This window comes from Toxotes jaculatrix, chromosome 14 (assembly GCF_017976425.1).
Source record: "Toxotes jaculatrix isolate fToxJac2 chromosome 14, fToxJac2.pri, whole genome shotgun sequence".
In the NCBI taxonomy this organism is placed as follows: domain Eukaryota; kingdom Metazoa; phylum Chordata; class Actinopteri; family Toxotidae; genus Toxotes; species Toxotes jaculatrix.
Window position 1 is genome coordinate 23,016,547 of NC_054407.1, and position 13,932 is coordinate 23,030,478.

The 13,932-nt window shown below is 42.3% G+C and overlaps 5 non-coding genes across 5 annotated transcripts; all 5 read left to right on the forward strand.

Moving 5' to 3' along the window:
• The first annotated feature begins 7,406 nt into the window (after positions 1–7,406).
• trnay-gua lies at positions 7,407–7,499 on the forward strand. The gene is made up of 2 exons: positions 7,407–7,443; positions 7,464–7,499. It is a non-coding gene; the product is annotated as a tRNA-Tyr (tRNA).
• A 4,975-nt stretch (positions 7,500–12,474) lies between these two features.
• trnay-gua lies at positions 12,475–12,563 on the forward strand. Its single transcript is given in 2 exon segments — positions 12,475–12,511; positions 12,528–12,563. It is a non-coding gene; the product is annotated as a tRNA-Tyr (tRNA).
• A 375-nt stretch (positions 12,564–12,938) lies between these two features.
• Positions 12,939–13,027, forward strand: trnay-gua. Its single transcript is given in 2 exon segments — positions 12,939–12,975; positions 12,992–13,027. It is a non-coding gene; the product is annotated as a tRNA-Tyr (tRNA).
• A 212-nt stretch (positions 13,028–13,239) lies between these two features.
• trnay-gua lies at positions 13,240–13,328 on the forward strand. The gene is given in 2 exon segments: positions 13,240–13,276; positions 13,293–13,328. It is a non-coding gene; the product is annotated as a tRNA-Tyr (tRNA).
• A 117-nt stretch (positions 13,329–13,445) lies between these two features.
• Positions 13,446–13,534, forward strand: trnay-gua. Its single transcript is given in 2 exon segments — positions 13,446–13,482; positions 13,499–13,534. It is a non-coding gene; the product is annotated as a tRNA-Tyr (tRNA).
• Positions 13,535–13,932: the final 398 nt, after the last annotated feature.

Consider the following 13,932-nt stretch of genomic DNA (forward strand, 5'->3'; position numbering starts at 1 on the left):
TTCAGTCACTAGCTGAGAGGCTGCACTCTCTGAAAGGAACATGGGGCCAAGGCAGTGTGTGTGTGTGTGTGTGTGTGTGTGTGTGTGATAGAGAGAGAACGAGCATGTTGCGGGTTGGAGTTTCAATTCAACAAAACAATTCTAGAAGAGAAATGTGTGCCTCGTTTGTCTTAAATGTCATGTGTCCTTTACCTACGTCTCTTCCTTATGTCTTAGATCCTCAGTTTGAAGACAAGAAAAAGGTGTGAGGAAAGAGGAAACCAGGAAATTAGTTATTCTTCCCTCTGAAGCGTCATCAGAGGTGATGGGAGTTTCTGAGGACAGCTGCACTGCTGTGTCAGTCCTGTCCAGTGTAAACCTTCAGTGTCACAGGGTGGTCAGTTATTTCGGAGGCTGCTACGTTGGTACTTACATTGTGTCTTGTCAGAGACATCTTCCACACGAGTTTGACACCTGTGGCAAACACTGGACGCGCCATTCAGACAAAAGAAGACGTCTGAAGCTCTTTGTCTGACATGTCTGGCCTCATCTATCTGTCAAAATATATAATGGACATTTGAGATTTCCAATAATATTTATACGGCTTCTTTCAGACGTGACAGCACATTTACAAAAACAAATGCACGGTCGTGTGATTTTTGGCACCTGGTGCATGAGAGAGAACAAGAGAGAGCGAGAACAGCCGTGAGTTAAAAAAGCTTGGACAGAGAGGAAGAGAAGAAGACGAGTGTTTTCTCTCACAGGCTACATCACTCACTGATTCTGATGAGTTTGAGTTTTTGAGTTTACATTAAATGTTTCTCAGACAGAACCTGAACTGAGCTGTCATCATGCTGAATGTTGGTTTAACGACATTGTGGAAGTGTGACTGGTTAAATTCTCTCTAAAAAACAAGCATTGTCCAGTTAGGTTTTTCCAAACTGTGTGAAAATGTTACGGCATGCTTTCTGTCCACAAGTGCATCTCGAGAAAATCAATTCAGACATCTTTAAAAGCCTTTTTCTCATTATTTATTCCTTTTTCCGTGTCAGGTCACACCTGCCGTCTCTCCTGCGGGGTAAGTGCTGTGCTGCACACTGAATTCATCCAAGAATGCAACATTTCTCAAGAGCACTGACTGACGTGAAGTCTTTTATTCGGTCAGTGATATCTGTTGTCTCAGATATTCCTTGTCTGTGAACATCATAAGGAGGCTCAGCTTTCGCTATAAACTCCCCTTTCCATGAGAATGCTTCAAAATCCCTAGACATGACTGCTCGGAACAATATCTTTGCTATTCTTGAGGAATAATACTGTAAATGTTCCCATAGAGTCAAGAGCTGCAAATCGCCCTTTTCTCGTCTTTTATCGGTTCTCTCCAAATCCAAACTCCTGCAGACCCTGTTATGTTGCTTCCCACACAGTTTTGACAGAAAAGCTCCTCAAATCAAGGAATATCTCACCTCTTGAACCAAACGTGAAGTGCCAAACCTGCGAAACACAGCGACTGCCTCGGCTTTTCACTCTTCCTGGCACACATCATTCAATGTCAGGCCATTTCCCACGCCAAATAGGCTTAGAACGCTATAAAAAGAGAAGAAAAGAAGAAAGTCCTGTCAAGTTTTTCCACTTGGTTTTGTTCTCTTTTTCTGCCTCTGTGTTTTTTCACCTCAGTATCTATTTGTCCCCTTTTCTTTTCTCCTCTCCCCCTCCTGCACCTCCTCCCCTCTCCTCCTCCTAAGCACGTCTAACATGTCATTCTTCGTCTTTTGTACCTACAGGCCTTTTTCCCTATTGAACTCCCCACCCTCTCCACTCCTTTGGCTCTCCCTTTCCCTCTCAGGGGCCTAATTATGAGCCGGCATTAAATAAAAACATTTATATTTCTCCAAAAAAAGGCTTCTCTCTGTGCTTTCTCTGGACAATGAAGGCTTGTGATTCTCTCCTCCCTCCTGCTCCCTCTTTCTGTCTCTTTCTCCTCTGAGTGGCCATTCACTGGGGGTCTCTGTCTCCCTTTGTGATTGGCTCGCTGTAGGACTCCTAGGGGGCAGTAATTGTGTCTCATTAAGTCTTACAGTAGTCGTGAGAGGAGTGTAGCGGGGTGGGAAGTGAGGGGGAGTTTGCCGCACAAGGCCTCGCAATTAGAAATCCCAGAGAGCTTGAATGGGAGCCCTAATCAGGCCACAATGGCTGGGGCTCCCTGCCATTTAGGCCAAAAAGGAAGTGTTGCCATTGTCCAAACACACACACGCACACACACACACACACACCAGGAATGCATGCAGCACAGTGGGGATGGATGTACTTGTGTGGTGGCGTCATCCCAGAAGCCAATTTGGAGCGACTGGGGGACGTAAGAGAGCTTTTCACTGCCTCAGTCACGACACACACACACATTCATGCACTCGGAAAGTTGTGCACACACACAGGTGCAGGCACACACACACTTTTCCATCCTTATTGAATCTAAAAGGGGTCTCATTAGTGATGTTCGGGACGAGCTGGGAGTTTGCTTTCTGTTTGCTCATTTGTCACCCTGTGATTCCTCCCGCTGTGCACTGGAGTTTTTCGATTTTTGTGTGAAAAACATTTTCTGCAAGAAGCATATTTCAGTGTCTTAGCGAAGCAGCAGCGAGGTAATAAAATCAGCGTGCTGTGTTGTGGCGGATACATAAATAACCCATGCACATCGTCTCTGTGGAAATTCAGTAAATTTCAGTGTCTGTGAAAAAAAAAAAACATACAAATAATGATATTCCACCACCATCTGTCTCTAAAAGGGAAATGCACTGGAAAGTGAAAACTTTGCAAAGCCTTCCTTTTTTTTTTTATCTCATAATAGGAGCAGAAAGTGGGTCTCTTTTCCTCCGTTTATCTGTGTAGCGCTCCCAGGAGAAACAGTGGCTACCCCTCCTTATCTTTGTTACCGCCGAGTGCTGCAGTGGATTATGAAGTGGATTATGCAAATTCCTCACAATATATTCATATTAACAAAGGTTGAGGTTCATGCGCCCGTGCCCGGAATTTATGAATACGCAAATAAAAAGAAAAAAAAAAAAACCTGAATTGGCTGGAATGTGTTATCATTTAATGAAAATTAACTCGGTTCACAGTATGGGTCCGTGTTTGGGCTCATTTGTTAATTTGTTGAATTAGCTGCATCTGTAAAATGGAGTGATATCCAATTTAGCCCATTGTTTCAATTATTTTTGGGGTGTTTTAGTGTAGCTCAATAACTGATATGCTTGTAGGTATTAAACGTATAATTGTGTGGATTTTTTTTTTCTTGTTTAATGGAAGAATGGATTCTGTGTTACATTGTTGGAGGTTCCTGGATATTGATCCCACTGTGGAATCTAAGTGATCTATGCCTTTCTCTTCTTTTGGAGTGTTTTTTTTTTTTTGTCAGTGCTTCGTTTGTGCAAAATCTTGTTAAGTTGAACAAACCTTCATCCACATTTTGGCTAAAAGCTGCTCTGAATCCACTCAGTGCTAACCAGCAGAAGACGCTTGCACTTGGTGGCAGAAAAAAATGAAGGTCATGCAACAACTAATCTGCTTTACATTCAGCGTATGCAAACTAAATTTGCAGCTCATCTTCTGGATGGACTGGATCAGGAAATATTAACAGCACTGCGAGCTCTGATTTAGTGATTTGCAGGTCAAAACATGTTGAGACATTTAGGTTAAAACTGGGCTAAATATTTGATAACATATGACTGTTTAACAATGTTTAAATCAATAATAATAGTGATGAATGAAACATGATAAATGGCCACAGTTTCATCATAGAGATGCTCGATTCAAAAACAAGAAAAAAGCCTGACTCATACTTTATAGTACAGTTAAGGAAGTTATGGTTCATACGAGGTTCTCATCAGTGTGTTCAAGAAAACCAACAGTGCAGTGAAACATTCCGTCATAATGCACTGTATGGGCTGTAGAACATGGAGATCACAGATATCAAGTCATCTGTACATGGGAAGCAAAGCAGTAACAACTCTGACATCCTTACATATGAAGGTTACAGGTTAAAGTCACAAGCTCAAACCTGCAGACTGACTGGGAGCCTGGGTGTGGAAAATCAACAGGAAACAATGGCTCCTCTTTCAGCACTGACTGTTGCAGTGTCCTTCAACAAGGCATTCCAATGTCAGCCACGTAGAACAGAAAAATATCTTTACACGATGGCCACAAGAAGTAACTTTAAAGCTGCTCTAATCTGTATTTTATGTTTCATAATGGATAAAAAGACAACCAGGCAACTGCCTGCTAGCAAATTAAAACGTTAGCTATGCAGAAATATATGTCAGAAGTTTTCTATCACTGGCTAGCATTAGCCACCATAAACTACTGTGTTATTTACTCTTATAAATGTTATGTGGTCTCTCTTTAAAGTCAATCTTTTAAGCCCTTCCTGCTTTACATTCTGTTAAACTGAGGGCATTTTACCGGCGCTCCCATTCAGAGCGCGATGAATCAGGGAGAGTCTGCGCACTCTTATCTGCTGCCAAGGTGTGCAAGTTTATTAGTGCCTAAACACAGGTGATGCTTTGAGCAGGCTTCTCTTCAGCCCCGCAAGTATTTTAATCTGCACCTGTAGCTGAGATTCATTTATGTGTGTTTTTGTTTTTTGCCGCTGTCTTATCTGAGAAGCGTTCACTGGCTGAAGTTTTCCTGTCAGGGATGCTTCAGTGGGTTGTTTGGCTGCTCGGGAACACACACTGACCTTCCAAATGTTACTTCATTAGCACTCTCAGTGGTCATCTGCGCATTCTGTTTTCTCACAGGTTCACTATCAGTGCCAGTCCCACTGTATCGTTTTCCACACTGAGAACAATTTGCCCACAAATTTCATGACCTCATGCCAGATTACATTACAGCTCTGTGTGTTCCTGTGTGCTGGGGCTGAATGGCTGACCAGCTGAACCAGTATGACTGGGAACTCTGTGCATCAGAGGGAGCGTAATGAGTTTCATCTCCACAACAGGGAGAGCAGTCTTTGGGTGGCAGGAGCCTGGACAAATCTTGTGGCTAATTGGTGTTGTCAGCATTTTAAACACAATTAATGACAGTTCCTTCTCTTCTTCCCCTTACCTAATTGTAGGTGATATTGTTTGGGACCTAATTTACACAAATAATTAACAGATGTATGCTGACAAATAGGCCTACTTGATTCTTTGCAAATCCCTGCACCATTGTGTTGTTAATTGGGCCAAATGTAAGCAGATACTCTGACGTGTTTTGCCCCCCTCCTCGCAGCTCCTCACTGAATACAGTCCTAAGCCTCTGAATAAACAGCCACGGCTTCAGGAGGTGTGTTCCTCCTAAAGCCCAGATTGAGTTTTGTATTGTTAGCCCGTTTAAGCGAAGTTAAAAAGATGATGAACAGTTTGTTTATTGGAGCCTCTCTGACAAAACTAACAGAAACAGACAGTTTAAAAGTCAAAGGATGTGAAGTAAATGAAAGTGTATTGTACAATATTTAAGGATACTGAACTGTTTTAGCATAAAAACTTTAAACTTTTTTAAACTTTGAATGACTTTTCTGGATTCTCTCATCTATGCTCTTTTGTAATAATACTAATGCTAATATTGCTCATCTTTAACAAGCATTATTTGCCTTATTAATTTTAGAATACCCTTTATTCTGCACCCTTTTCTCAAACTATTTTCCCCACAGTGATCAGTTAAGGCTTTGATAAGTTTTTGCATCACTACATCTGTTAAAAACGTGAATAAATGTATGTTTATTGAATTTTTTACAATAAAGCTAATAACTTTACAATGATCTGCTGAATATATCTACAGCATTTCATTTTTGTAGACTATTTGTTCTCTCATCTGTGCTCTGATGTAATAATGTGTCTGGCAGGGAATGCTCACACATTTCATTATAACCAAAAAAAAAGGTCTTCAGCACGAACCTGATCCTGCTCAACCTATTTCCCCTTGTTTCAACTATTAAAATTGATAAATTAAAAACAAACACACCATTACAATTGAAGTATAATTGCTGGCACCTTATTCTTGACTTTCTGAAGGTTGACTGCTTGTATCACCTGTCAGATAATGTTTTGTTGCACCAGAATGATTTTTATTAAAGAAATCTTACCTATACATTTTGATTACCCCACTGGCAGATTTTTGTTTGATGCCAGCAAACACTGCAGCTTACAGGATGTTTAGCTTGTTTTTTTGGAGCGCACTATTTTACATCTGCAGCACAAACAGCCAGAAGCTGCATCATCCTCCTGAGCTAATCACATAAAACGCCCTGTTAGTACCTCTAACAGTACACAACAATGTGACATCTGAGACTGTGCCACATTTCCACGCAGCAGATTCCCAAGTCACAATAAAGGCATGAATCATGCTTGTGATAGCTATTTGTAAGGGGTTTCCCACCCTGACACAAAAAGGGGGCTTAGCAGAGAGGCAGCGTGTTCTCAGGCATTGTCTCTGGGCTGGGACCACCCGTTCCCCCTCGCTGTCCCACTGTCAGTCAAACAATACAACCCTACAACTCCTACTTTGCCCCCAACCCCCAACCTATTTACTAGGCCAGCCCCTCCCTGCTCCCACCACCCACACTCTGGACACAAGGAGTGGTGACATGGTGTTTTCTTAGTGGTGAATGTGGACTATTAGTCAACAGCTGGGCTGAGATTCATTCAGAGGGTAAGTCAAGTCAAGACAAGGTGGTTTTGCACAAGCATGTTGCAACAGAGGGCAAAGGACATGAATATAGAACAACAGAACAAGCCTTCATTTTTCAGTTTTAACAAACGCTAAAATTTCTTCTTATTCTTCCCCTTTATTTAACGACTTCAAACACAGGTGTACATTTATAGATATGTTTCCAAAATTCTACCTGACGTATTTGGTGTTTTTGATGTTCTCTCTGTGATCATAATGTCTCTTGTTAAGTATGCGTGTGTGCACAATCTGAGCCAAACAAATACACTGAAAGCTCAATATTACCAGCCTATATTTGATTCAAGTTAAAGCAAGTCATCCTAAATGAAGACGTAGGTCATTTGTCCCTTTATTTTAAGGGTGTTTCCTGAAATGGAACCCCCTATGACAGCACGAGATGAGCCACAAATAAACTCTTAAGAATCACTATCGAAAAATAAACGACTAACAGTTTAACAGTGTGTCAAGGCTATGGTACAAAACCAGCCTGGTTAGATTTAGGCAAAGATCATACCTTCATCATGATGAGACGTAGGCAGAAGACTGTAGGAAAGCAGAGCTGAAATCTGTAGGTTAATGCTTTGATTGTGACCAGGAGGAGGCTTTGGTGTTTACAGAGACTCCGCACCTGCTGAAAAATCAAGCTGACGCACCTGTGTTGCATCCACCGTTTATGTAACCATAGAGGCTATTGTTGGGGAGTACACAGTAAAGCACACAGTCACAACCCTTCGATAGCTCAGTTGGTAGAGCGGAGGACTGTAGGAGAGCAGAACAGTGCTGATATCCTTAGGTCGCTGGTTCGACTCCGGCTCGAAGGAGGAAGCTTTTGTGTAGGATTACCGACATTGTGGCCACTTTATAGAAGGTTTCTGTAATGTTGGTGGAGTCAATGCATTTAAACTAACTCTGCAATGCAGTGGCTATAAAAACATGATTAAAATGAGACTCTTATTTACTGTGTATGCTGCACTTCACCATCTGTTTCATCCTGTTTGTACATTGTTTTATAACAGAATAAAACCAAACTGTCACAGTCATCTAGGGCTGCAGCTGTGGATTTGGATCGATCAATATGAAATCAGTATTCAGAAACAGAAACAGGATGGGTTAGTGTGAGCACGAGTGAGGTACAACAGCATGGCCTTGTGGGTCCCTGGGGGCCTCCTCTGAGTTTTTGGCCCTGGTTTCATCCTATCAGAAGTGAGCCTGACTTTGTAGACTGATGTCTCTGTGCAGGCTCAGGCATGAGCCGGCGTGAATAGCGCCTGCGGCCATGCTGACCAGTAGTCAGGCAGGAGTCAATATGGCTCCAGGCTAAACCATCTGGGCAGACAGCTAGCTGGGTTATCCTGCCTACACTTTGCACTACATGTTAGGAATTGAGCTGATGCTCTTTTTCCAGAGCAACTTAACAACGAGTGACACAGAACTTAAATCCCCTGATCATTCACTGGACATAGAGCAAAAGACTCCAAGTACGCAGTCCAAGCAACAAGCTATAAATGATCACGGATGACAGATAAATGCCACAACAGGAAATAGGAGCTGTGGTAGAAAGATTTGCATGAAGCTAACATTAATTTTGTGCGACTGGACTTGGCTTCACGTACTTGACAAACTCAGCAAGGAAATAATTGTCTTGACAGTGACCTGGCATGCAGAACTACCGTGCATAGAAGTATTTATTTGGCATATATTCTGACTGACATGGTAGAAAATGTTTTGTCATATTGTTATTGAACAGCGAGCACCTGTTGTCGAGCAGGTCATGAGGAGGATACCTGTGAGTCTGGGGGGAATTTGTGCTGTAACCTCTTTCAGGCTGCCAGTGTTGTCTGTCTGTCTGTCTGTCTGTGCAGCAGGAAGAAGCTGACATTGTATTCTTATCACCTGAACTGTGATCAGTCTTAGTAGGTGAAGCAGGGAAACTTCCCAGTCCATCATAAACGCATCCCCAACCTGACAGGATGTAAGCTTGTAAAATAGCAAAGTGAATGCATGTGTCTCCATCACATCTGCTGAGTACTAAATGGATCATTTTATGTTACTAACAAATAGAAATACTCCTCCCTAAAGGGTTCTGTGGTGCTATAATAATCCCAGTCTACGTTTACCTGCTTTTACCTGAGACAGAACAGTAATTATTTGCACAACTTCAAGAAATGTCAATAAAGCATAAAGTCTGCAAAATGACAATGTTGTTGTTTTCTGGTGAGGACATTTGTGTGAGTTAGGTGACTTTCATTCCCTCTAGAGGGGATGTGTTGAATTCTGGAGGTTATAGTAGTGCCTGTTGTAGGTTTTGCCAAAAAGAAAAGAATAAAGGAAATATATTTCTGTTGTTATTTCCAATTTGATGGAGGGATGGGTCTTGGCCATTGGGGACAGCTGATGCAAGTTTGGGAAGTTTGGGGGCATTTTAAAGTAAGAGAGAAAATGTTTTCAGAGCGAGGAAAAGGGTGTGAGCCAAATGCTTTATAGATACTTTTCATAAAGTTGTGTTTGAATTGTTTGCAACTTAGATCACTAAACCACCGGGACAATCCAAATAATAAAAAGTAAACAATCCAGTCTGCCCAAAGTTAAACTGTTAGAAAAAAAAAAAAAAACAGAAACGGTGACCTTGTTACAATCCAGCAGTGAATTTCAGGGTCAGACATGGAGACGTTGTGGCTGCTTCTCACTCACATCCCTGCTACTTTGGTGTGGTGGAATGCTAATGACGGTGAATCACAGGTCTCTGGTCGATGTGCTGGAGGGAGTGAGGACGTCAGGAGACCACCCAGATCTCCTCCCCTGTCTCCCCCTGAAACACTTAGCAGTGTAATTATATGGGAGTGACTTGTTAAAAACACTCTCTGTGCAAATATGGATTAAGTCCCAGACAGACGCTTGTGTCTGCGTGCCACAGAGCATGCTCTTCCAAAACAGCACATCTTACTTTCCTTTAATCACCACAAGTTATGCAAGAATATAGACTGTACTTGGCACTAAGTCACTGGCTATCCTTCATTTTCTGAGGTCAGTCACTTTCCATCAGTAGCTGATGGCAGATGTTGAGCTGTTAATTTTCAGCGTTTTCACAGCACTGCATCACATCATCACTCTAGCATTCTTCTCTACTTTACTAAACGTATTCCTTTCAGTCAAACCCTGTCTAACCTTCAGGTTTTAACTTGTTTTACCACATTTCTGTCTTACTTTAAGTCAATCCTGAACATTCACAGGAACATTACACTGATGATCTAATAGTGAATCTCCAAGCTCCACCTTATTTAACTGGGTCTAAACCAACAGAATCAACAATGTCCAAACAGAAGCTCCTTTTTCAAGTTTTTTTTCTTTGTATTTATTGTTTCATGATGCACTATAGAGTAACATGCCTTCCCGAGTGCTCTCCTGAGTGTTCAGGCTCAGTGGTTTTCACAGGCTGGTAGTTTCTTTTAATAGGTAGAAAGATTGTTATAGAAACTGCGATGATACTGCAGGTTTCAGAATGAAAAGTTTGGGTGTACGTAGACACAGTCAGCCCATTTACACCTGGTATTAACATGTGACCTGCATCATATAGCCGTTGGAGGAAAAAGACATGTTATTGCAAGGTGTAAATGCATGCAGAACCCATGTCACTGCTACTAGATCAGCCAGACTACATCCAGAGGAATTGTTTACACTTTCACTTTGTTTTAATGCTAATATACTAAGTTTTTCTGAGTGTAGAGGATACCCACTTTTTTATTGACCATTAAATCTCTGCAGGTGCATATGTTTTTTTATTCCAGGATGTTACATAAATAAATTTAGCAAATAAACATTTGGAAAACATGACAAGTACCAAGTCTTTAAGTGGCTCATAACAATGCTAAAACATTTAGGTGAGGAATCCCTTCATGTAGGAGTAAATGTACTTAATGTCTTATTTTAGAGAGAGACTCTAAAAAGCTCAGAGCTCATAAACAGCTCTTCTGTTCAGTTCACCTCGCTGCTGGCGACGTGTCTTCCTCCCGCTCCCTTCCATGAAACCTTATATGTGTATTTGGTTGATCGAATAAACATCTGACTCTGCAGTAGCGGAGATCCCACAGCCCGCTGTGGCCATTCCTCTTTTTCCTTGAGAAGCTCCAGTGTTTTGGTTTAGAGAAAACACAATTGAAAACAAACACAGCATTCAGAAGTATAGACAATACCGGGGTGGCCAGGCAAGAGTGCTGCACATTCCTCTCCATTTGAGATAATATTCTGGGAGATTCTGTGCTTAATGTAATTACGGCGGAAATTACGGTTTCCCATGAGCAGAGGGGAGTTGGTGACTGACTGCAGGGATGGACTCTAATACTATGAAATTCACTCTGTCACTGTGGGAGTAGTGCTAAATGCATTTCCCAGAATTCCAAGGCTCAGGTTTGACATGGACTGTATTTCCAGAGACATTTCACCTCTGAGGGATTCAGCTAACCAGCCGTACTGCTCTCTGCTAAACAGAACAAAGATATTAATTTATGAATTTTCCAGTGACAAGCTATTAAAGAGTGAGCTCAGTGGCTGCAGAGGGGTGAGCTCAGCTGTAAAACAGATGTGGAAAAGGCCATTTATGCAGTAATGAACAAGTTTCCAATCTGCGACCGGCTTCTGAGGGAGTTCGACGATAATACGTGATATGGATCAGCTAAAACTACATGATTTTGGAACGCAAATATCTGAGCATGAGCACAGAAAGGTGACTGATCTGTTGCTGCCTAAATAAACAGACTTTACTCTGCCAGCTCCCTAACATAAAGTCCGTGTGATGTCCTATTGAGCTGATGTGTTAATAGAATCGCTCATTGACCGGAGAATTAGCACCGAGCGAGTCGGCGGGTTGATGACGTTTTTAACATGCATATTTTCCTTTTTTCATCTCGATCCAAATTCATGCTTAACTGGGCCTGCTCCACATTGTTACACAAGTCACAGACCACCTAATCACAATCTTGGTATTTTGGAAAATGCAACATTAGAGGCTGTTCTGGAACTGGAAGTTCTGAGATTCATCTTTATCAGCCATCTGTCCCGACAAAGTGTCCTTCACCAGCACACACAAATCCTCCTCCCTGCTCAGCAGTTGTTCTGGATGAGAAGATCAGACTAAAATGTTGCCATTAACCGTTAAGTCGCTCTTTTACTGCCACAAATATTAGGTCTTTTTATGGAGAGGTGCTGTAGGCACGCAGGTTTTGCATGAAGCTTTGAAAGCTGGATGGTTAAGATGTTAAAATCCAATGGGGATTCCCTACACAGGTTCAAATCCTGCTCACAGTATGGATCTTTGTCATATGTGAAATAGCCAAGTACAACTTTATTTAAATCCGATGTATTCCACACTTTAGACTCAAACAAGCTTAGTCTGAGAGGGTGATGACTAATTATTTTGTAAAAATGAAACCCTTCCCACTGTCTCCATGTGACACTGCAATGTCAGCCTGAGGAATGATAGATGAGTAATAACACGCTCAGTCACTGCACACTGCAAACTAAACATTCAGTGGAAGTGTATTATTTTTGGTTCAGACTACCTTTACCTGTCAGCAGAGGCCAAATGGAGTCTCCTCATCCTGAGACTGGCGGAGGAAGGAGAAAGGAGACATTTGATCCGGAGTTTCCACATGTCTTTTCTGCTCCGCCTGCACATTCTGGGAGTGCACGTGTGGACTGGAAGACATACTGTATTTACTGTGGGTGTGCACATGTTTTGATGTGTGTAATAACTGTTGTAATAACTACTGCTAACGACTGCTTAGATTTTCCAAACGCCTCCCTTCGATAGCTCAGTTGGTAGAGCGGAGGACTGTAGGAGAGCTACTGCTGATATCCTTAGGTCGCTGGTTCGACTCCGGCTCGAAGGATGAGATTTTGGTGGATGTAGCTGTTATAGAGAATGTCCTCATTTAAAATGTAGCTAACTCAAAGAAAATCATGCCAATAGCTCAACATGTGACTAGTATTGTTTTCATCTTGTGAATCTTTGTGTAAAAATGTAAATGTAAAACGTGGTTGTGGAGACACTTATTGTAGCAGGAACTGCCACAGAGGTGTTTCTGGATACGTTAGCAGGTGTTTATATGTCTCTCTCTGTCAGACTTTGTCACTGAGACAGCGTCACAATCATGTAAGACACTAGTACTGAGTAAATTGGTAGAGTGGAAGAATGTAGGAGCGCTACTGATGATACTGATGATTCCTGACCCAGACTTGATACATTTTCCAGGGGGCTGTAAATCCCTTCGATAGCTCAGTTGGTAGAGCGGAGGACTGTAGGAGAGCTGCTGCTGATATCCTTAGGTCGCTGGTTCGACTCCGGCTCGAAGGAGCTTTTTATTGATGCGGACAACGAGAAACGGGGAAAAGGTGTCAATGGTAACTCTGACACATGCTAATACCAAGGGGAGGATGAGGAGCAGTCTAACCTTCAGCTGTCGTCATTAGCTTGCTGGTTCAGAGTTTGCCAATCATTACAGGGCAATAGTAGTCATAGAGCCACCTACTGTAACACGATTTGATGCAGTTAAAACACTACAACCCCCTTCGATAGCTCAGTTGGTAGAGCGGAGGACTGTAGGAGAGCCGCTGCTGACATCCTTAGGTCGCTGGTTCGACTCCGGCTCGAAGGAGGCTTTTTATGGTTGATGATGGACCAAAGGGGGCAGTGGGAGTCTTTAAACACATTTTTTCATAACCTGGACATGTACATTTTCCGAGACAATGTTGGACTACAAAGTATAGCAACCCCTTCGATAGCTCAGTTGGTAGAGCGGAGGACTGTAGGAGAGCTGCTGCTGACATCCTTAGGTCGCTGGTTCGACTCCGGCTCGAAGGAGGCTTTTATGATTTCATGATGATGATTACAAGAGATGGGTGAGGGGGGGTCAATGGGAGTGAGCAATGATGAATTGTACTCACTCTTTAGCTGACGTGTATGTCGCTGGTTTGACTTTGCCTCAGTGCCACTTTTCACTGTTCACTCTCTGGTGCTAAACAAATGTGTGGCGCAGCAGGACTGGGACTCCAGGACTGACATGGGATTCATATGTTAAAAGACATAACACATCAAAAACTTGCACCTAGACACACAGACAAAACCTTTCTCCGGGATATGTTATGTAGCTGCCAGGAGAAAACGTGCCTGTCTGTCTGTCTCTGTTCCTGCTTGTCTACCTGGCTGCCCGCCTATGTCTGTCTGTCTGTCACAGGTTGTCATTAATTTGTGGGATAAAT